General features: G+C 35.5%; 2 pseudogenes; one reads left to right on the top strand and one right to left on the bottom strand.

Moving 5' to 3' along the window:
* The first annotated feature begins 191 nt into the window (after nucleotides 1-191).
* Nucleotides 192-18,403, top strand: LOC129084623 (syntaxin-7-like; annotated as a pseudogene).
* LOC129084622 (NKG2-A/NKG2-B type II integral membrane protein-like) lies at nucleotides 18,400-22,608 on the bottom strand (annotated as a pseudogene).
* Nucleotides 22,609-23,878: the final 1,270 nt, after the last annotated feature.

Here is a 23,878-nt window from a genome sequence, read left to right as displayed (position 1 = left end):
TTTAACCAATGATGCAACTAGGCCAGCAGCTCCCCTGGTATCAGTGCCTGTTAAAGGAGTAAGAGATGGGATTGCAGGGGAGGATTCACGCCAGGGTTTGGACCCAAGGCTTTTGACCACGCGGTTTTGGGAAGCAGGAAAGCAAGACGTAGAAGCCATGTAGGCAACTCCCCCAGTTGCAGAGCGTGAGCATGGGAGCTCGGAGATGGTTCGCCCTATGCCATGGGGAACAACGCAAAGACCGTGCGGGAAGGGAAGAGGAGAAAGGATGCTTGCTAGTGAGCCGTGAGAAGGTGCCTCGAGGGTTTGGATTAAGAACTGGAAGTAGCGGTGACACAGCTGATAGTGTTACCGAACAAAAGGACCGGTGGAGGGGTGGTGCCCAGACGCTTTTATCGAAACAACACCTTCCTTCCCCGGGACCCCTCGGTTGTGGGTCCTTTGCCCACCACCCTTAGAATTATGGCTCTGAATGGCAGAGTTTGGTGAAAAGGAAAAGGAAGTATTTATTCACAAGTATTTATAGGTTTGATTAATGCGTAAATGTCACCTTTAAACCTCAAAATCCCTTCAAAACAACCACCAGCACACACACCGTCCTGCCTTCCCCCCTTTTGCCCAGTTAGGCCAGTGAGGCCAGTCAGGGGTACCGTCTTTCAGAAGAAAAAGAACAGAAGTTCGGGGCTCGGCTAGGCAGGCCTCTCGCGGTTCTCAGCACCATCCACTGCGTCGCCGCGATCTCCAGCTCTTAATCCATAACCATGTGGCACCTTCTCCTGGCCCACTAGCAAGAGTCCTTTCTCCCCTCTTTCTTCCCGCCTGGTCTTCACACTCTTGCCCAGAGTCTGTCCCTTTCTCTCTCCCGCGGGCCCCTGTCTCTCCTCTCTCTCTCCCAGCTACATTCTCTATTAAGTCTTCGAAACCTTCCTGATTAGCTTTGGTGATATGCAAAATAACCCTCTTTGCATATGAGGAATAAAGCTATCCTGTTATTGACATACAAAATGACTCTCAAAGGCCCTGCTCAAGGCTCCCATCCCCCATGGCGGCCTGCCCTGGGGTCGGGAGAATATATTTTTCTTGGACACCCCAATCTCTGGACCCCGTTACAAATACCCTTTGTGGGAGCCCTGACTGTGCCCTGTTACAATAGTGCTGTGAGTGCAGTGAGGGGCCTGCCTAGCTAAGCCCTGGACTTCTGTTTTCTTCTCAAGGACGATTTGCTGATACGTAATTCTTTACACGCGTCTGCAAGAAGAACCAGGTCTCTCCTCTTAACACTTTCAGGGAAAAATTTTTTTGTTTAATTTTTTAATTCAATTTTTTATTTATTTATACTCAAAAACAAAACTGATTATTGTATTTCAGGGTATTAGTTTGCATACAAATATCGTTGTTACTTTCTAGAGTTACACTTTTAATGTATGTGTAAATAAAATAATTTAAAACATTTATATAGATATAGAATTAGTACTACCCATATAAAATGGGCATCCTTAGTTTTCCCTCAAAAATTTGGGCAAAAAAGTGTACATTATACATGGCAAAATAAGGTAAATATCACGGTAAAAAATGAATAAAAAAAGTACCGTGTGGCACAAATAAGTAGAAAATGGCTATGGTTAATGTACTATCACAGTATAATAGCCATGTTAGAAATGATGGAACATGTTTCATAATGACAGATTGATTATCCAAAACATAAGCAGTATTTTTTATTATATTTTATTGATTATGCTATTACAGTTGCCCTGATTTTTTCCCTTTGCTCCCTCCATCCAAGAGCCCTCACTCCCTCAGGCAATCCCCTTGTTCATGTCCTTGGGTCATGCGTGTAAGTTCTTTGGCTCCTCCCTTTCCTACATTATACTTTATATCCCCATGGCTATTCTGTAACTATTTATTTGTACTTCTTAATCCTTTCACCTCTCACTCATTCTCCCACTCCACCCCCATCTCTTTATCTTTAACCTTTGGTATTTTAATTATGATGTGTCTTACTTAGGGTGGGCCTCTTTGTGTCCACCTTGTTTGGAACTTCATGTGCTTCCTGGGCTTGCACATCTATTTCTTTCACCAAATTAAGGAAGATTTCTTTCATTATTTTTTCACATACATTTTCAATTTCTTGCTCTTTCTCTTCTCCTTCTGGTACCACTATGAAGAGAATGTTGGACTGCTTAAAGTTGTCACTTACTACTACGTGTGCAAATCTTTTGTACAATTAAAAAAACAGTCAAAAAAACAAAAAGATAATAAACTGAATGGGAGAAGATACCTGCAAACAACAGCTTCAACAAGGGATTACTATCTGAAATATATAAAGAACTTATATAATTCAACAAAAAATAAACAAACTATCCAATTAAAAAATGGGCAGAAGGCTTGAACAGACACTTCCCCTAAAAAAACATACCAAATGGCCAACAGATACATGGAAAGATCCTCAGCTTCACTAGCTCTTAAGGAAATGTAAATCAAAACTACAATGAGTTATCACCTCACATCTGCTAGAATGGCTATTATCAACAAGACAAGTCATCACAAGTGTTGGGGAAGTTGCGGAGAAAAAGAAACCCTCATTCACTGCTGGTGGCAGGAATGTAAACTTGTACAGCCACTATGGAAAACAGTATGGAGGTTCCTTGGAAAATTAAAAATAGAGTTACCATATAACCCAGTAACCCCTCTTATAGGTATCTACGGGTATCATCTTAAAGGTATCTACCCAGAAAAGTTGAAAACATTTATTCACAACTACCTATGCACGTCTATGTTTGGCACAGCATTATTCACGTGACCATGACATATAAACAATTGATGTTCCTCAGTGGAAGACTGGATAAGAAGATGTGATACATATATACAATGAAATGCAACTGAGCCATCGGAAAAGATGAAATACTGTTTTTTGTGACATCATGGATAGATCTTGAGAATATGCTAAGCAAAATAAGTCAGACAAAAAAAGCCAAGAACCACATGATTTGACTTATACATGGGATATGAAACTGAAAGCAAGAAATAAACAAATGAAGATAAACAAACAAACAAAAACTCATAGAAACAAAAAATACGATGTTTACCAGAAAGAAAGAGCTGGAAGTAGTGAATGGTAGAGGGGGTGGAGTGCATGGTTATGGAAGAATATTTGACTTTGGATTGTGGGTACACAATGCGATATACAGATGATGTATCATATAATTATATACTTGAAACCAACATAATGTTATTAATGAATTTTACTTAAATAAATTTAATAAAAATAAAAATATCAGTAAAGTTATTGGATATAAAAGCCACATGTAAACCTCAACTGCATTTCTGTTTAAAGCAGCAAAAATTACTAAGGAAAAATTTAAAATAAGTATGTCATTTACAAAATCATAACTATGAAATATTCATATTTCTAAAAGACTTGAATATAGAAAATATAAAATGTAGTTGATAAAGAAGAATACATTGAAAAATAAAACATGATATTTATTGGAAGCGTCATTATTGTAAAATGACTAATTATTATAAAATACTTGAAGTTTAAATGCACTTCCAAATAGAACTTCAAGTGTTTAGCAGCTTTTTTGAGGTATAAATTACAAAGCATAAAATTCATCTACTTAGAATATGTATATTGGTGATTTTTATTATATTCACTGAATTTGCAACCATCACCAGTATTGGAATTTGGAATTTTTAAGCCTCCAAAAGAAGTAGTGAACTGATAGCAGTCATTTTCTATTTCCATATACTCTCAGCCCTTGGCAAACACTAAACCACTTCCTCACTCTGTGGGTTTGCCTATTCTTTATATTTCATTTAAATTGACTCATACAACATGGGATCTCTTAGAAATGTTGAATGCTACAAATATAATGTTGAACAAAAAAATTCCAGACGCTAGAAGTAATATATGTACTTTTGGATGTATATATTATTTTCCAATAATTTTTATGTAAATTTTTTTACTATTAGAACAAAGAATATAATTCATTTGAAGACTTATGCAATCATAATACCATTTCCATTAATGAAAAATCAAGTTACCTGACAGAATTCAAATTCAAGTGTTTTAACTCTGAAGATTATATTTGCAAATATATAGTTTTGGAGATCTGCAACTCTTTGATGTGAGGCCATATGTGTGGAGCGTAGCTTTTTACTTTTACCAGATGATAAGTCTGTTATCTTGTAATGGAGAAAAATGCATAATTTTGATGTTACATTGTATGATGGCAATCCATGAAACAATAAATAACATTTTCCATGTAACTGTAAAAGGAGAATATTTTGAAAATGAGTAATGATATTTTTTATATATTAGTATGAGTTGGTTACTAAGAAAACTAGGTAGTCATTTTTTAATATTTATATCAAAATTTCATTAACTTTGAATGTCATTAGGTATGTTTATAATTCAACTTAAACAAATGTATTAATACTCTTCTGAATTGTCCTCTTTTATACTTTTCTTCTATATAGCATAAAAAAAACTTACTGTAGTTTGTGAGTTGAACCATTTATCAACATCTATGGATGATCATTACTTCTATGGAAAGTGTCAATCAATGATGGAGATGATATGGAACTCAGAAATTTGTACCCCAAAATAAAAAATATTTCAACTATGTAGGAGGAAAACAAACATAATTTTTATTTATTTTTTAAAAATATACATTTTATTGATTACGCTATTACAGTTGTTGCAATTTTTCTCCCTTTTGCCTCCCTCTGTCCGGTACCCACACTCTCTCCAACAAAGCCCCCCTTAGTTCATTTCCATAGGTCACGCATGTTAAGTTCTTTGGCTACTCCATTTCCTATACTTTTTTTTTTTTAACATCACCCTCTCTATTTTGTACCTACCAATTTGTATTTCTTACTCCCTGCAACTTTTCCCCCATTTTCCCTCTTCTCCCTCCCAGCTGATAACCCCTCTAAATGATCTCCATATCTATGATTGTGTCCTTGTCCTTGTTTGCTTAGTGTTTTTAGATTCAGTTGCTGATAGTTATGAATCTGTTGCCAGACAAATGTAATTTTTAAAAATTTCATATAAACAAAACTAAGGAAGGCAGAAAAGGTGGGTTTTGAAAACACAAGTTAAATGACACATGAAAATCAGAAAAAATAAAACATTAAATCTGAATTATCTAGTGTGTATCAAATAGAATTCTTTTCATCCTTTTAATATTGTATCAAGAAAAGAGGAAATGTCTATCTATCATTGGTGAGAAAGTTATAATTGGAAGTACAATATGGTCCAGCAATCCCACTTCTGGGTGTATATCCAAAGAAAATGATACAATTATTTTGAAGAGATGTCTCTACTTCTAGAGTAAATCATTGAATCATTATTCACCATAATTAAGGTATGAAAGTAACCTAAGTATCTTCAATGGATGAATGTATTTAAAAAAATGTTATACGCACACAATGAATTAACATTCAGACATGAGAAAAAGAAATTTTTGGCATTTGCAACCAGGATGAACCCGAAGGCATTTTCCTTAATGAAATAAACATGGCATCATTTATGTGTGAAATTTAAAAATAACAAATTCATAGAATAGTGGTTGCCAGGGGCTAGAAGTGGAGAAAATAAGGGAACAAACAAAGGGAAATTAACGGTAAAAGAGTACAAACTGTCACTTACAAGATGAAGAAGGTTTAAGAATCTAATGTATTACAAGGTGGCTATAGTCAATAACACCATATTGTATAATTGAAATTTATTAAGACATAGAACTTAAATGTTCTCACCAAAGGGGGGAAAAGGTAACAAAATAAACCACAGATTATAAAAATTTCAATTGATATGCAATATCGCTAAATACAAGAAGTTTTAAAAGAAATTTCTACAACTTGGTAGTTACAAAATTGCCATGGGGATGTAAAGTATAGGAAATATGGTCAATAATATTGAAATAACTATAGATAACACCAGTTAGGTAGTACAATTCCTTGGAGGTCACTTTATAAGTTATATAAATGTCTAATCACTATGCTGTACACCTGAAATAATATAATGTAAAATTATACTTAATGTCAACTGTAACTGGAAAATAAAAAAACCATAATAATATTGCATTTGCAAAAGATAAAAAAGAAAGTCTATAATATGGGGTTTTATCCCATTTTTAAGTGCATCTTTTGAAAGCACTGTGTACACTGTTATTTTTTATTAGTATCTGTTATATTATGAAAATAATGGAGGTCAGAAAAATCATAGGATGAAAAGTATGGTCTGAAAAACATGAATTTCATTAACACAAAAGAGCAGAAAAGCCAACACAAACTCTTTCCCTAAGGACATAATACACTTGTTCATTTGAGAAATAAGTTTAGCAAACATTTTTCTATTTTGAGAGGAAAAGACAAAATTATTTAAAGTTGTAAGCTTAATTTGTGTACCATCAGTACTTAATTATATTAAATAATAAAATGAAGATTTGTTTATGACGGCCATTCTGACTGGTGTGAAGGGGTATCCCATTGTGGTTTTAATTTGCGTCTCTCTGATGGCTAGTGATGCTGAGCATGCTTTCATGTATCTCTGGGTCCTTCATATGTCTTCCTTGGAGAAGTGTCTGTTCAGGTCCTTTGCCCATTTTTTAATTGGATTGTTTGCCTTCCTGGCGTGGAGTCGTGTGAGTTATTTACATATTTTAGAGATTAAACAGCACGTACTGGCGAGGCTGTGGAGAAAAGGGAACCCTAGTGCACTGTTGATGGGAATGCAGGCTGGTTTAATTACAGGCTGAAAAGCAGCATGGAATTTCCTCAAAAAAACTAAAAATGGAACTGCCTTTTGGCCCAGCAAGTCCACTGCTGGGACTATACCCTAAGAATCCTGAAACACCAATTCAAAAGAACCTATGCACCCCAATGTTCACAGCAGCACAATTTACAATAGCCAAGTGCTGGAAACAGCTTAAGTGCCCATCAGTAAGTGAGTGGATCAAAAAGCTGTGGTACATTTACACAATGGAATACTAAGCAGCTGAAAGAGGGAAGGAATTCTTACCCTTCGTGACAACATGGATGGAGCTGGAGAACATTATGCTAAGTGAAATAAGCCAGGCAGTGAAAGACAAATACCATATGACCTCACCTATAAGTGTAACCTAATCAGCAAAACAAACAAGGTAGCAAAATATAAGCAGAGGCATGGAAATAAAGAACAAACTGACAGTGAGCAGAAGGCCGGGGAGAGGGGGATAACACGGGAAAGAAGGAGAAGGTCATCAAGGAGCATGTATAAAGGACCCATGGACAAAGGCAAGGGAGGGATTGAGTGTGGGAGTTCAGGGTGGATGGGGCAGGGAAGAGTAATGGGGGGAAAACAGGGACAACTGTAATCGAACAACAATAAAAAAATGAAAAAAATAAAAATTAAAAAAAGGATTTCTTCCCCCAAAACCTAGAATTTTAACAGATATGTCTTACATTATTTAGATTGCTGATTTTAAACCCACAGAATAATAAATTGAAATTTTGATAAATATACTAAAATTATTTTTCTACTCTCTCATGAGATTTTATGTGACCCAACTGTATTCTTATAAATTTTGCATGTCTCTATTGTACCAGACCCATGCACATTTCTATAAACACAAATAGGCATCCAAGTTAAGGTACAGCAAAAACAGAATTAAAAAATAATCTATTACACTTCTCTGAGGGAAAGCTTATAAATTTCAGTAACTATTATCAGGTTTGCTGATACTTATAAAGAAAAAGATACATTCAAATAACAAAAACAATGAAGATAGACTGAGATACTGCTATGCTCCCTCCCAAAATGAATTTATATGTTTATGGCATCAAAATGATTATTTTTATTACAGCATTGGAGAGAGAAACCATAATCTGATGAATGATTTTATCTTGTAAGCATTTGGCTTTGCTGTGTGAATTAGTCTAAAATGATTATCTGGGATTTTCACTGAAAAGAAAATTACCTAGTCTCAGGTATCATATATGATGTCATTTTTGTAGTTATTTCCCTCTCAGCTTTTTCATACTGTCTCTAAACTGTCAGAATCAGTAAATATTATAGGATAGTGAAAACATGGCCTTTTAAACTCTGATGCATAAATAGGCAAAAAAAAAAAAAATCACCATTTGGTCTGGTCTCTCCGTTTCTTATGGGATTAGTACAAAGAATCTTTTAAACAAATCTCATCATTGACAGGTCCTAAATGTTATGAAGAAACTATGAAAAGAGTAGTTCATCACTTAAGCAGGTAATAAAACAAACACATTGTAAACTATATAAATTGTGAGTCTATGTCTTTGAAAAATGAGTATATTAAAGATAAGATTTGCCTCTAAGCAAATTAAAATTTTGACATTTCTAATCTGAGATAGACTCAGATTAAGGAAATCACAGTGTGCTAAGGAAATTCAAACTACAGATTTTTATATTAACCATAAAACAGCTGGATAATGTACATACAGATGAGATCCTGTAATTTTACATCATCAGATATTTTGTGGATTTTTACATATCCTCTGGATTTTCCTGCCCCTTTATTGTAGTCATACTAGTTAACTGATTACTATTACCATTCACCTTTTATGATACCTTTATATATTGGTTTGTATCATTAAAATGTTATATACTGTGCCTATTGACCCTTAAAAGAATGGAAGGCTTTAATTTTTAAAAAAGATAAAATATAAAAAATTAAGGAATATAAGTGTCATGCAAAATGCGATATATGTGTACCTGTATATGAGGTAATTATTCCAAAATAGTTATTGTTACTGTCTAAGAAAACCAGTTTATTTGGGGTTTTGGTTGTTATATTTTAAAGTGTTAAGACTGTTGAAGATTGGAGATGCCATGGGCAGATGAATTCTTAATGTTGCTTCTGATTTTATGACAGGACATTTTTTCTTAGAGGTTTCACCTCACATTGTCAACCCCTAATATATATATGGTTGAAGTTGAGTTTCCACAAATAGCAAACCACATAATATTTCCAGTTACAATGATACTCAGATAAAAGATTTGGATATTAGCTTGCTTTTTAATGTCATTTTCTAGTATCACATGCCGACACCACCCTCCCATCTCCCAAATTAATGTTTATTAGAGACTGTGAATAAGACTTTGTTTGGCAATAAGGCCTTTGTAAATGTAATCAAGTTAAGCTGAGTTCATACTGGTATAGGAAGACCCTTAATTTATACATAGGATATCCCATAATAAAAGGGATATTTGAACACAGGGACAGAGGCACACAGGGAGAACAATGAAATGACAGAGACAGAGATTGGGATAAGATGTTTGTTAAGCATGGAATGAATGCTAAACACCCAGAGCTACACCCAAAACTAAGAAAATGCATACTATACAACCTCCCTGGATCATCTCAGTGAAGACAGAGCTCTTTACACCAGGATTGCAGAATCAAGCCTCCAGGACTGTGATAGAATAAATATTTTTGGTGTAAGCCAGAAAACATTAAAATATATGATGTCAGGAAGTAATAAATGTTGCATGAAAACATTTGGAACGAAGAATAACGGGGAGTGCCATCGGCGAGGAAATCGCAATTCAGTTGGGATCCACTGGGAAGGTACTGGACAAAGACATGAAGTTGGTGTGAAAACTAGCAATGTCGATAAATTTGCCCCTAATTTCACAAAATATCAGTCTTTGTGGTCTCAAAAACATTCTCCATTCCCATACCTTGTTTTTTTTATTTCTCTTTTTGTTATGTATGCTGAATATCTGTGAAGGAGTAAGCAGTTCAGACACACTCTTCAATCACTATGATGTGCTTGTCCTAGTTATTTTATGCCAGAGAAATAGCTATTGAGATGGATGGGGTTTTAACTATACACACACAAGTCACCATTAATCCAAGATCATCCAAAAAAGTCTGACTACTTTTTTCTTTTCAGAGATATTGGCTTTGATCAGTTAATTTCCCATTCAGACTTATTCTCCTGATCATTTCATTTGGTGATTTCTCCTCAAAAGTTTCACAATTTCTGTCTGTTATTGTATAGTTAAAGTTGAGAAATTATTTTTTCCATGAAATATTTCTATTAACTTGTTAATTAATTAGATACAAAAATATATCTGGCAGTATTGAAATGATGTAGGGAACAATGTGACTTTACAATGTATACCTATGGCTCTCCACATGGATATTTTATATTCCCACTTTTGGGATTTCCATAACCCCTATAGGGGGTCATAACTGCTGGTGAGACAGATAGACATATATGAGGCATGACCATGCTGTAGGCCAGAAGGGAGGAGTAAGAAAGGGGTAGCAGGCAACGCAGAGAGAGTGGGTGTGAAGCCCAGTGCCCCTAGGGTGGGGCGTGACAACAGATCACTAGCCCCAGGCAGAAACATGGTTGGAGGGGGCTCTGGTTGGTGTCTGTGTGAGGCCGATTGATGGAAGGAAAAACCCTCCTACTCCCTTCTGGAATATGGAGGCAGGTGGAGCTGCTGACCTGCCAGTCTAGCCTGGGAAATGGCCTGTATTGGTTGAAGAGCAGAACCCTCCCAGAGTGCATAGAATTTTGAGCAGGGAGTTTTAAACAGAAGGAAGGGAGACACACACACCCCCTTCTTCCAACGTGGCTCACCTTGAGGGCCAGAGCCTCTGCAGCACAGACTTGCTGACTGGAAATTTTGTGGCTAGGCAGCAGGTGCCTAGCCACCTGCACAGGAAGTGGCTGGCTGCGGTATTGCAGCCCAGGTCATGCATACGCAGACTCCAGGGAGAAGCATGAAGCAGAAACAAGCTAACCCCCCGACTTAAGCAGCAGCCGCTGCCGCTGCCACCACCACCAACTCCTGCAATTTTCCCAAGGATTGTATTTTTTTAAATGGAAGAAGGAACTCCTTGCTCAGCCTTGGATTGGCGTGGCAGTGTGGCAGGGTTATTTTCCTCTGGGTGTTCTGCAGGGAAGGGGCTCTAAGGCAGAAGCCTGCCATTCTTTCAAAATTGTGTAGCTTTTTAATAAATGACCTCTTTTTCTTCCACCAAATCTCTGTCTCTGGAGTTTGACGATAGGTGGCAGGCAAGGGAACGCTGGTTCTGTCCAGTAGCACGGTTACATTACTCTTTTCTCCATATGTTTCTCTGGTATTATTACAGATTAGATTATTTTTCTGTAAATCTACATTTCTTTTCTTCTGACTAGTATGAGAAGAGTATAATTTGCAGAAAATTAGTAATGTCGGCCATGTGAATTGTTTTGACAATATAATGTGATTGGGCAAGTAACAGTTCATGAGTTCTGAGCACGTTTATTAAGAAGCACATTTCTGTTATGCCAGCTGAGAACTGCTAAACACTGCAATAAGAAAGTCACATAGCAGGTAGCCTATTGTTCAGAGAATAAAATAAGCATACAGAACTTAACTGAATCTGTGGTCTGGATCTAAGCCCATACATGCCCAGTGTATATCAACTGAAAGCCAACCAAACCACAAATGGGTAAATAAAAAATAAATGAATAAAATAAATACTTGTTTTTAAATGTCAATACAATTGAGTTGTTTGTAATTCAGCTTCAGCAATTAGATACAGCTAAGATGTACATATAATATGAAATTAATTTTGAAATTCATGTATTTTCTCTATATGAATATAAGAAATAAATATAGAGAATATAAAGACTATATTCAAAGAGACAAATGTATAAGAACTCTTAATTTATTTTGCAAATAATAAGCAGGTATAGGATCTCTCCCATTTGTAATTGAATTATAGTAAAAATATCTCTGAGTGATTGTTAATTACTAGGTCTCATCCCACATTCTGTCAATAACTAACTGATTCACATGGATATTTTATCCTTTTAAAATTTTTCTCAACACTTAACACTTCTTTTTTCATCAAAATCTGTTTTTAAGCATAGTAATTGAGAAGGTCAAAAGAGGAGAGAGAGAATTAAATGAAACAAGGTACCTTCCAAAATACTTAAAAACCAGTAGAGAAAAAAAAAACCCAAAAAAACAGACCTGTAAAAAATACCAAAGGACATTGGTTTTTTCTCAATGAAACTACTAGTCTGCATCAAAAAATGACTCTAATCATTGATAATGCTACACCAAAATAAATTCAGAAGATACATGCTTGTAGGGTAGGTGGAGACAGTTTGGCTCCCTCACCCAGATGCATGGGTAACCGGAGGGAGCAGCTCCTCACAACCTTGAAGGAGTCTGATAAAGTGGTGTTCCCACAGCCTTGAGCCCAGGTCTCAAAGCCTTAAGCCTGGACACGATAAATCGCCCTATAGCCTTGAGTAGGCTCACATGCGCAGCTCATAACAGTTACTTCACTTTCTGGCCTGCAGTCTGCTTTGTTTAGGGCTAGTATTTAAGGGATAGGAGCTTTGGATGAGGTGGGGAGTTGGGGTATGGACTTGGACACTGGCTTGTGGCCTGTGTGACTCCCTCCACCTGGGCTCATGGCCTGTGTGCAGCGTGGACACGGATTTTGTGGCCTGTGTGATTTCCCTGGACACGGGCTTGTGGCCTATGTGACCCTCCTGAATAAAGGCATCTCATGCATCCCCATGGCTCCATGCATCTTCTGTCTACCTGAGCCCCAAGCAAACCTGCCCAGGCTAGGGAGGCTGCAGCACAATGCTGCTTCCATTCTCTGAGTTAGAGGGGCGTCTTCACAAGGATTTTCTATAGAATCCATGGGATTATTGCATAGTAACCTCGAGTGCCAATTAAGAATTTATTACTCTCAGCTCCAAATCTATATGCATTGCCCTTTCTGAAATAATGGCACCAATTCCCATAACTTTGTTTCCAGTCAGCTCACTTGAAATTTTGTCAGTAAAGGGCATTGGAGAGAAAAATCTCCTCTTTGTGGTTTCATCATGTTTTCTCTCCTTTGGCTGCAGGGCTGTGGTTGACAGCTAAATGTATGCTGAAGTTCTTGTGGTATTCACCCTCCAGCAAGTTTCTGTGACTAGTCACAGCCGTAGTCTCTCTTCTCCAGCCTCTGCCTGCTGACATTTTGGCAGGGAGGGCTTCCTACTTGCCAGTCACAGTGTGAGATCCGTCCTTGCCAATATCAGCCACACACCCCAAACTGCTCTCTCCTAGAACAGTCCAGTGAATGTTTCTGGTTCAATGTGTTCTGTAATGACACAGTTTGCCATACATTCTGAAACCCATCCTTGAGGAGGTAGCCCTGGCTCCCATATGATTCTTCCTTTTGGTCCTCTTCTTTAACCTATGGTAGATTTTGTAATTTTCTTCTCTCCCCTCTCTGAAGGCTGTCCCCGAAAAATAGTTAATAATTCCTTAAGCCAAACTTCCCCTAATTTCTCTCTCCTGACTCCACTGATTTATACACCTTTTCACCATGAGATGTTCAGTCTTTGTTTTCAATATTCAAGGCCAAGGCAAATCAATTAATTTGAAAGTGTGTGTGAAATTATTCATGTTATTATATAACAATTGTTATTAAATAACAATTCTTGATATTATAAATAATAATTTATACATGATTTATTTTAATGAATAACAGAAGCTTTAAAATGTATAATATGAACCTGGATATATATTTTTTTAAATTAATATGAATATAGGTTTAAAACAATTCTACAATACTAGAGTGAAGCATCAGATAAACTTTGGACTTTAAGTTACTATGATGTGTCAGTGCAGACTCATTCTCAGTAACAAATGCCCCAGCCTGGGGGGTGACGCTGGTAATGGGGCTGCTCTGCACGCAGGGGGACAGGGGAATATGGGACATCTCAGCACCTTCCTCTTAATTTTGTCATGAAATTAAAACTGGTCTCAAAATAATTTCTTAAAAAAGTTTACAAAAATAATTGCAGCATTCCTGAAGAAACTGCATGACCCACCAACATCTGGTGAAATTCACAAATAAGCAAATCAACCACATCCTGCAGTCCAGGAATTATAGGTGGCCCCACCCAGTTGGCCCAGCATATCCAACATTACTTCACACAACGTTCTGTGGAAGTACAGATGACTCTGAATGAACTTGGAACACCTCAAAATGCACCTGAATTTAGGCAGTTGCTGCAACAGAAGCAACAGTATCCTAACCAACTGGCCAAAGAAACAGATTAAGTCCATTAAACCATTTGAATCTCTGTCTATCACCCCCAGTGAAATGCATCAAAGGAAAATACAGTCGGGTTGCTTAGTGGCTGACTTTACAATGATACTGACCAACTTTCCAAAGGTCCAAAGGCCAGCTGCTGAGAAAAAGGTCCCAGAGTATCTGGTGGTTTTCCTGAGGAGAGCTCAAAAGAAAGGAATCCTGTGTCCTGGGAAAGCCAAACTCACCCTCAAGTGAAGGTGCAGGATGAGGAAATGGTAGAGGATGACCTCCACCTTGTCCTGAAAGAAAGACTTCTACTAGGCAACTTGAAGCTGATGTTATGGTTATTAATAGACTGTTTAAAGATTTGGGAATGATAATTTGTGAGCAAGGAAGAAAATACAAGTGTTCATGTCCAAGAATCCAACCAGCAACTGTCAAGTGCAGCAGAATATCTTAAAAGGATACTGTATGTTGCTGTGAGATGCAGAGCCATTAAAAATATTTAGAAATCTACAGCTGGGCTAGAGCATTGAAGAATGGAACAAAACTTTTAACCTTTATATTTTAATTGACTGTGTTATAATTATTTTTCTTCTGCTTTTTATTTGTATGCTGTGATTTTGAATGCAGCATCTGATAGTATTAAACAATGAGAATGATTTTGAAACTAACACAAAGAGGGACCCAAAAAACCCGAGAATTTATTTATAAAAAATTGTGTATTTATTCTTACATGTTTAAACTACAGTCACATTCCAAATGCTCTCCATCTAATGCAACACACCTATCCAGACATTTTTTTTCCATTGCTCAAAAGTTTTTGATCTCCTCAATTTTAATGCCTTTTAGTGTTTCTGCTGTTTTTTGTTTTACCTCTTCCACGTTGCTGAAATGTTTCCCTTTGAGGACTTTTCAACCAGGGAAACAAAAAAAAATTCACTTAGGGCCTGATTGAGTGAGTAGGGAAGGTTGGGGCACAGGTGTCATGCTGTTTTTGGTCAAAAACTGCCGAACATGCAGCGTGGTGTGGGCAGGTGTGCTAGTAAATCACCCATCAAGAAATAAGCAAATGTGTTGAATCTTCAAAAAAAAAATTAACTGAAGTCCACCGCAGCCTCTTGTCACAATGTTAGTAATAAACTGATGCAGATGTGTTCCTAGAACTCTCACCTAGCAGGGAAGCCTGTACTTCTGACCTCCAGAAGACAATTGTGATTTTTTTTGGTGCCCTCCCCATAGTAAATTTACCTTACAAAAAAATGCCAAATTTATATATTTAGAGAACTCATTTTAAAGGGAAACTTTAAAAAAAAATGTTTTTTGGTTACAGGTGACATTCAGTACTGTTTTGGTTTTGGATATACAACATGCGATTGATCATTTATATACTTTGAGAGCTGAAGACCCCCCCCCATGGGTCTGAGGCCCATGTGACACCTTGCATGGTTATTAGACTATTGTTGACTCTATTGTCTATGTTGTGCTTTGCATTGTTGTAACTGTTTTTGTTACTGGATCTTTAAAGAACAACTTTTTATAAAGTTTAAATATATATAAACTTTTAAGCTGTTCTTCATTTTCATACGCAGGTAACATTTTTTTTCTTTTTTAACATTCTTAATTTAAAAAGGAATTAGAAGTTTGTCAATTAACTCACTTGCTTTTTAAATCAATGTTGTTTTATTTTGTGTCTTATTTTATTTTTATTAATTTAATACAGGGAGAGAGAGGGAGAGAGAGAATTCAACTAATTCCACTAATTTCTGAATTCATTGGTTGCTTCCTATGTGCCCTGACAGTAGATCAAAACCTCAACTTTAGTGTATTGGGATGATGCTATTTAACCAGCTGACCTACCCACCACCCTGCTAGGACCTATATCAATGTTGTTTCAATGTACTAATCTGAATGCTGTAAAGATGGTTATCTTAGTTTATAGTTTGTATTTTATAATGTTATATAGCAGTCTGATAGTAAAGACAATGTTTTATATGGCAAGCTATGAGACTTCCGTCAAATGGGAAGTAATAAAGTATTAAGCAACTAAGCAAATTGTTTATTTGCAACCAAAATAATGATGATTTTCCCAAAACTGGTGTAGTTCAGTGGGTTGTGACTTGTCCCGCACAGCAAAGGGTCGCCATTTCGATTCCCAGTCAGGGCATATGCCTGGGTTGTAGGTCAGGTCCTTAGTTGAGGCCATGCCAAAGGAAACTGACTGATATTTCTCTCCCTCTCTTTCTCCTTCCCTTACTATCTCTCTAAAATATTTTTTAAAATATAGACGATTTTTAAAATGAAAATGAAAACAAGTAAATTTAAATCTAAGTTATAGTCTTAATTTATAATATATTCTTACACATTGGACACATTAGGAAAATGTATTAACATGATTAAGTGAAGAGGAAAAATGGACAAAAAGGACAATTTCATGGTTTTTAAAGTTGATCGACAAGTAATAACATAATTATGTCATTGGAAAAGCTGCTAGAGATTCAAGTAGGAAGACAGGAAATTTGTAGTCTTCTTCCTAGGACCGTTCCCATGTATCTCGTGGTCCTTATCTCAGCTTAATAGGAACTGTAATTTTTACAAATTGGGGAATAGTCAAGTATCAATAGGGTGGTTGCCACAGGGGCAGACTTGATTAGCAGTACAACAGTTGTTCAATTGCCCACTGCTTTCTCACCCCAAAGTGCTGAATTTACTAGGCTAAAAATGAAGCAAACCATCCTTTTTTTAGTACAAGGTTGTGTTCTCCATTTTGTCAAGCACAGTGCTCACCGTAAATATAACAGAATGGTCCTCCAAATGAGGGTACAATAGAAGAGATGACATTGGCTCTCTACATGTGCTTGCCTAATGGGAAAAATGTGCACACATGTAGAAGAAACAAAGATGATCCAGTAAAAAATAAAGACCAAAGAGGACTTTCAAATTAGGAGCACTCCCCTATACTCATATATATACAAACACATCAAATAGCAGAGAGTGGAGCCATACTGACTTGAAGTATTTGAATACATTTTAAAAAATCATTGGTTGTCAACTAAGCTGTGCATACACATGAGAATACCTAGTAAGCCAGGCTAAAAATGAAAATATATAATGAGAATTTTAAAAGCTGAGTTAGCATAATTCGAAAGGGAAGATTCTATATAATAGTTTACTCAGGTTACAAATAAATTAATAAAAATGGAGAATCCACATTCACTATACCATATTGTTAAAAATATATATTACAAAAAATTTAAAAACATACAAAGAAAGTGAAAAATATCTTTCATACTCAAGGGGAATAATGAGTCAGTAGAACCTAACTTTTACTGGAAGAAGATGTTGAATTTATTATAAAAACATTTTTAGTAATTATTATAAATATATTTATATGTAAATTATTTTTTAAAGTTTTTATTTATTTATTTTCAGAGAGAGGGGAAAGGAAGGAGAAAGAGAGAGAGAAACATCAATGTGTGGTTGCCTCTCAAGCAACCCCTACTGGGGACCTGGCCTTCAACCCAGGCATGTTCCCTGACTTGGGAATTGAACCGGTGACCCTTTGGTTTGCAGGCCAGCACACAATCCACTGAGCCAAACCAGCCAGAGCTATAAATAAATTATTTAAAAATTATGTTCAAATAACTATATGAAATATGATGGTAGTTACAGAGCAATTAGAGAAATAAAAACTGCATGAATGAATCAAATATAAATTCCTGTTTGGTTTTTTTTTTTAGAGTAGAGGGGGGAAGGGAGGGAGAAAGAGAGGGAGAGAAACATCAATGTTTGGTTGCCTCTTGAAGGCCTCCTTCTGGGGACCTGGCCCACAACCAAGGCATGTGCCCTGACCAGGAATTGAGCCAGTGACCCTTTGGTTCACAGGCCTACGCTCAATCCACTGAGCCACACCAGACTGCCGTGACCCATGCGGAGTGATGGTCCCTGAGTGGGGGCGGCGGGAGATTAAGAAAAGGATAACACAACACAAAAACACAACACAAGACATTTTAGAGGAAAGCAGGGGCCAGGTGGGACATTGTCCTCTGATGGAAAGACAATGACCCTGAACTAGGTCTCCCTGTTTATTTTATGGGGTTGGTTAGATGAAGTCAAGGATGTTTCTGCAGCTGCAGGTGAAGATTATTGGTTTCCCAGGCTACCGAAAGGACAAAGCTTTCTTCTGTCAAGGCTGCAGTCCCATTCAGCTGAAGCCTGCAGTTAACTATTTCCTTCCCAACCCTCACAGGCTCCGGCTGCCGTCAGCTGCCTGCTTGCTCTGCCTTGCAGATGCCAAGCGGTCAAGCGTGGCCTTCCCAAGCGCTTAACCTGGCTTTTGATGCCAGCCTTCACCATCCCCCACACCAGACAGAGCCAAACACAAATTCTGAGTGGAAAATGCATTACCTACATTAAAAATTCAATACATTTACATAAATTTGGAGATACAGAGGAAAATAAATTGATGAAATTAATAGAAATAATTACTTCCTGAGGCTAGGGAGAGAAAGAGAGAAAACAGAACCTCAGAGACCTTCAGAACTTTATGAAGAAAACCAACATAGGTGTAAATATTGTTTGAGAATAAAAAGACAGAAAAAGATTGAAAAATAATTTTTGAGACACTGTAAGTGAACAACTTAAATTGCATGTTAAAAATATATTGACCTGTGTTGCACATGGTCAAGGCCTGGCAGGCCCACTCTAGATTCTGGCAGATGGGATAAAACTCACAGAGCCGAGGGGATGCTTGACAGGCCTTTATTAAAGGGTGGGCGAGCCACGCGTCTCGCAAGCTGTGCATGTGTGTCTGTGTGTCCAGTGAGCCCCACAACCATCTTAAGTACTAGAGACAACAAAGCAGGCAAAAAGCCAAAATGTTATATAACATAGCATGATTCTGCAAATGTGAGCCTGTTTCATGTTATGGGAACCATTTATCAGTCCCAGTTTCAAGGCTGTGAGATCACCCCTTGATCAGGCCCCTTCAAGGTTGTGAGACACTGCTTCCCTTAGTTACCCAGACGCCTGGGTGAGGAAGCCAGACTGCCTCCGCTTACCCTACAAGGCCTATGTATATGAAGTTGTTTATGAAGAAGAGGTAATATGCTATAAGTTATGCTGCATCAATTAAATAATGTAGAGAAGTATAAACTATCACACAGCATCACACATAGAGCATCACAAAAATAATATATACTCTCAAACTATTATAGATATAAATATAAAAGTTAATGAATTAAAAAAAAGCAAAAGTTAAAGAATAATGTAGCAGATTACCTTCATGAACTTTGATTAACTTCTGAAACATGTCCAACATAATCACAAACACCGAAAATGGGAAATTAGACCATGGTACCATTAATAAATTCTGGTCCTTATAAGATTCCAATATGAAAAGAAAAGTGTAATTAACAGTCAAAAAACTATTTGCTTCTGACAAATTCAAAAAAGAGCTCATATCCAAAATACAACAAATTCTAAGAAGGAAAATAACAGGCAACATACAGGAGGAATGGTCAAGTGATATGAACAAGCACTTCTCATCCTCACAAGAGAGAATTCATAATGATTAGTAAACAGAAAGATGTTCAGTCTATCAGTAATCAGGAAAATGCCTATTAATGTCATAATGATACTTTTATATAGTGATCCAAACTTCTGGCATTAAAATTCCTGGCCATGTTAACTAAGCTTTAGATCATGGAACTATTGGATAAAATGTGTATTTACATAATAAACTAGAAAATGCTGGGATAATCTAATAAATTTGTCATATACATATACTTATGATCCTGTTATTTCATTCTGACACATAAAAAACAATAAATTATGATTATACACATATATAATTATAATAACATAAATATATTATTAAATTATTTTTATAGATACAGTATATAAATATGTCTTATTTGTAGATAATATAAATTATTTTAAATACAATATAATATTTGAAAAAGAGACATACACAAGGATTTTTATAAAATATTCGTAATACCCACATATTAAAAAATATCTATATTCTGAGTAGAATAGATTAAATGTTATGTATAGACTATATAACAATGAAAATTAACAACCTATAGGAATATGCAATAGTATGGATAAATTGCTCAAAATATGTGGGAGTTAAAGGAGACACATAAATGCTTAATGAATGATTCCCATTATATAAAGTTGAAGATTCAGCAAAGATAATTTGTAATATAAAATATAAGAATGGTGGTTGAGTGAGAGGGAAGAAGTTATGAAAGAGCGCACAGGAATGAACTAGCAGCATCTATTTCATGATCTGATCTGCAATTACATAGGTCTTTTCATTCATAGTAAGAAGTTATCAATCATGATATCTTTAGCTTCTACAATGCATGGTAAAATTAAGTAGCAAAGTTACTTTAGGAAAAAATGCAGTTTTAGAAAAATGCTTGTCTATGAAAAGCAAGAAATTTTAATTATCAAAAGTGCATTAATGGCAGAAAATATAAATAAAATATTAAAGTCAAACAATGATTAACAACCTTTAAAATAAAGTACAAATGTATACAAAAATATGAATGAATCTTACAAATGTAAACTAAAATAATATTATAAATAAAATGTTGAAATCATTGGAAATCTTACCATTTCTCCTTTATCATCTACATAGAGCAGGCTAGAGTTCTTAGAAGCACAGGCCACCCAGCTCTCATTCCATGTCTTTTGTTCAGTACTAATGTAGTAGCAATTGTTAGAATACTTTCACCACTATGGCGGACAATGACCACAAGGATATGCTGAAGAAAGATTATGAATTGTTATCCAAGAACAATGTGCATTTTAAAAATGGAAATTAATTTCAACATTTGCATAGGTATGGACACATCTGTGCATAGCATATGTATATTCGCTCACAGACTGGTACATATAAAGCAAAATGCACTCACACACACTCTCAGAGAAGAGTCAGCTTCTCATTCACTAATTTATATGCCCATATTATGCAAACACACAAATATATCCATTATCTACAAGTCTTGAATGTCAATAAATGAAACCACTTTTTTAGAATACCAAAATTATCCTGAGCCAATTGGCAACATGGTGTATGATGATTTTAAGAGAATATTTCTCCATATTTTTGCATAAAAGAAGCACTTTTTTATACTCATTATTTATGAACATTTATTGTCTGGTATTACAACTTATGGCCCACCCACCAAAAAATAATAATATCTATTATTTTGACTACCCTATGTTACAGACAAAGTAAGAACTGTGTTATTATCACAATTTAGAGTAATCATTTACCTTTCTGGATCCTTGTTATCAAGGAAGAATTATTCTGCTCCGGTATTATGTTAGCTAGAAAAAAATGTAATTCTTATAAAAAGTATGGATTTAAATAAAGCATAATGAAGTGTTTCTTACTTTGAAATATGGTACACTGCCTAGGATTAAAATAGTCTGGAATAAAATTGATTTACCAAGAAAAAGTAATGAAGCAAAGATAATTTGGAGTAAAAATATTTCAAGAGCCTATAGAACCAAACTTCACCACCTCTTACAGCATTCGGATTAACTAATATAAGGAATTGATTTGTATTTCTTAATAAGGTACTCTAAAGCACACCATAATTTTAACATCAGAATAAATATGGATATATGGGATATATGTATACATACATATGTATGTGTATACATATTTCTAAACTACTTTCTAAAATTGTTCTGATATTTATACCTTGGACAAATTCAGAATAACAATTTTGTGTGTAATAAAGTCATACCTTAAAATGAGAGTTCTATCCTATAATTTTATGAGTTTTTTAGAGGCACTGATGAACATCAAAGTAAAAAATTTCATATAACTTTTCAAAAATGTACTTACAGCCCTTACCAGCTATTGTTCCCACAGTGGACATCAGGACAAGGCAGACGACCCCTAGGATCCCAGCAATGAGCTTCTCTGGAGGTGACGGGGATGCTGCAGAGAGGGGGATGGAAACACTGAGGAAGGAGCGGTGGAGACAAGTGTTTGGACAGTTTACACACAGAGAATCACATACATAAACTTGGACCCCAAATCCATATCTACCACTCTAATCTTCCTCTCAGAATGCATCATTGCATTTTCACTAAATATAATGCTTCATGAGTTTCTGGTCAAAGATTACAACAAACAACAAGTTCTGAATAAAATTAAGCTCTCAGCTTTCATCTTAGAACACCATATCCCAACTTCAAGTTCTGATCCTTAAGATGAAAAAAAAAATATGTGCGTATATTCCCTACTCCTTCCCACACCTCTGCACCCTATATGCACATCCTAGAACACCTATACTGTGTGTTTATTGAATGTGTCACCTTGGCAGTGGTCATTCTTGTCACTCCCTTAAAGATCCTGAGAAGCATTTTGAAGATTTAATTCTGCATAGTTATTTCCTGCTCATTTACTGGAATGGAGCCTTTGGTGTCCTTTTGGTTTCATTTGCTCTCTCTTTTAGTCCTTAACCAGATTCAGTTCTGCATAGGTTACTCTTCGGTTGTTCATCTCTGCAACTAGTGGTATCTGAGACTGTGCTTAGGAATAAATGATAAATGCAATGAAGAGATCCTTTACAGTAATATTGGGTGGGATAGAAGGTGAGTACTTAGCTTACTTTCCAGTTGAAGAATCTAAAGTTCTGGTTATAAATTTCTTAGATCCTTAAACAAGTGACTCATAGTAGATACAATTTTTAAGATATTCTACACTTGATAATATATTATTTGTTTGAGCAATAAAAGCAATAACCTAGTGAGGAATAAAGAATTTCATAAATAATAACATCTTAATTCACTTAAAATCAGATCCATAGCTCATTCATTTAAAATCAGATTCCACAGAAATATTTTAACACCATTAGAATGTTGTATTAAAAATTAAAATGCTATATTAGAAAAAAGAGACAAAAAGTTAATGATAAATTTGAAATCTAATAATGATTAAAGACTGGGTATTTGAAACATGAGGCATTAGTCATGTTGATATATATAGTAATTTTCTGAACTAAATTAATTTTATTTGGTGACATATTTATTTATTAAGGGGGATTAGTTATTATCCATGATCTTTAATTTGAATCATTGTGAAGTTATAGATATTAAAATGTTTCATATGTTTAAAAACCTAGTCACACTAAACTTATTCAACCTAAACAATATTGACCAAAAAAGAACAAAAATGAAATTTTTAAAATACTTATGTTACACAATAAATTGGCAATTAAGGACAAAGTTATATAACCATAAAATGATAAATAAATATATAGGTCATTTATAGTATAACACTGTTGTCTCAAACGCTCAAAAACTTACTATGGATGTCAAAGTCAATGAGGGTACTTTCAGTTGTGTAAACAATAGTAATGAATGAGATAATGTAATTTAATATTCAGTCAATGGGCTGAATGGCCAGTGAGTTCTAGAATTAATTCTGGCTTTGAAACTTGCAATGTATGACCTTTACAAAGCTACTTAGTAGCTAGCAACTTAGTTTACTAATATAAAGAAGGAATAAAAACATGTATACATAATGCATAGATAACAACATTTAATCTTACTTTTTAAGTTCTCAATATTTTAGTTATGCTAATTATTTGAACACATTTTTCATGTTAGTTCTGATTCATTTAAGCTAAATGCTGTAACATAATTTATTAGACAGTCTCTTTAACAGTGTGTTATGTTTACTCCCAATGGTTACTGAATTTTTACAAAGTTTTTGCTTGTTTATAATTAAGTTTAAATAACATTTTATTGGACTACTTCATCTTGATTTC

The sequence above is a fragment of the Pteronotus mesoamericanus genome, unplaced genomic scaffold (assembly GCF_021234165.1).
Source record: "Pteronotus mesoamericanus isolate MK-2021 breed Mesoamerican mustached bat unplaced genomic scaffold, CSHL_Meso_final scaffold_21, whole genome shotgun sequence".
Lineage (NCBI taxonomy): Eukaryota > Metazoa > Chordata > Mammalia > Chiroptera > Mormoopidae > Pteronotus > Pteronotus mesoamericanus.
The sequence above is the reverse complement of the archived record's forward strand: the minus strand, read 5'-3'. Positions and strand labels throughout refer to the sequence as shown.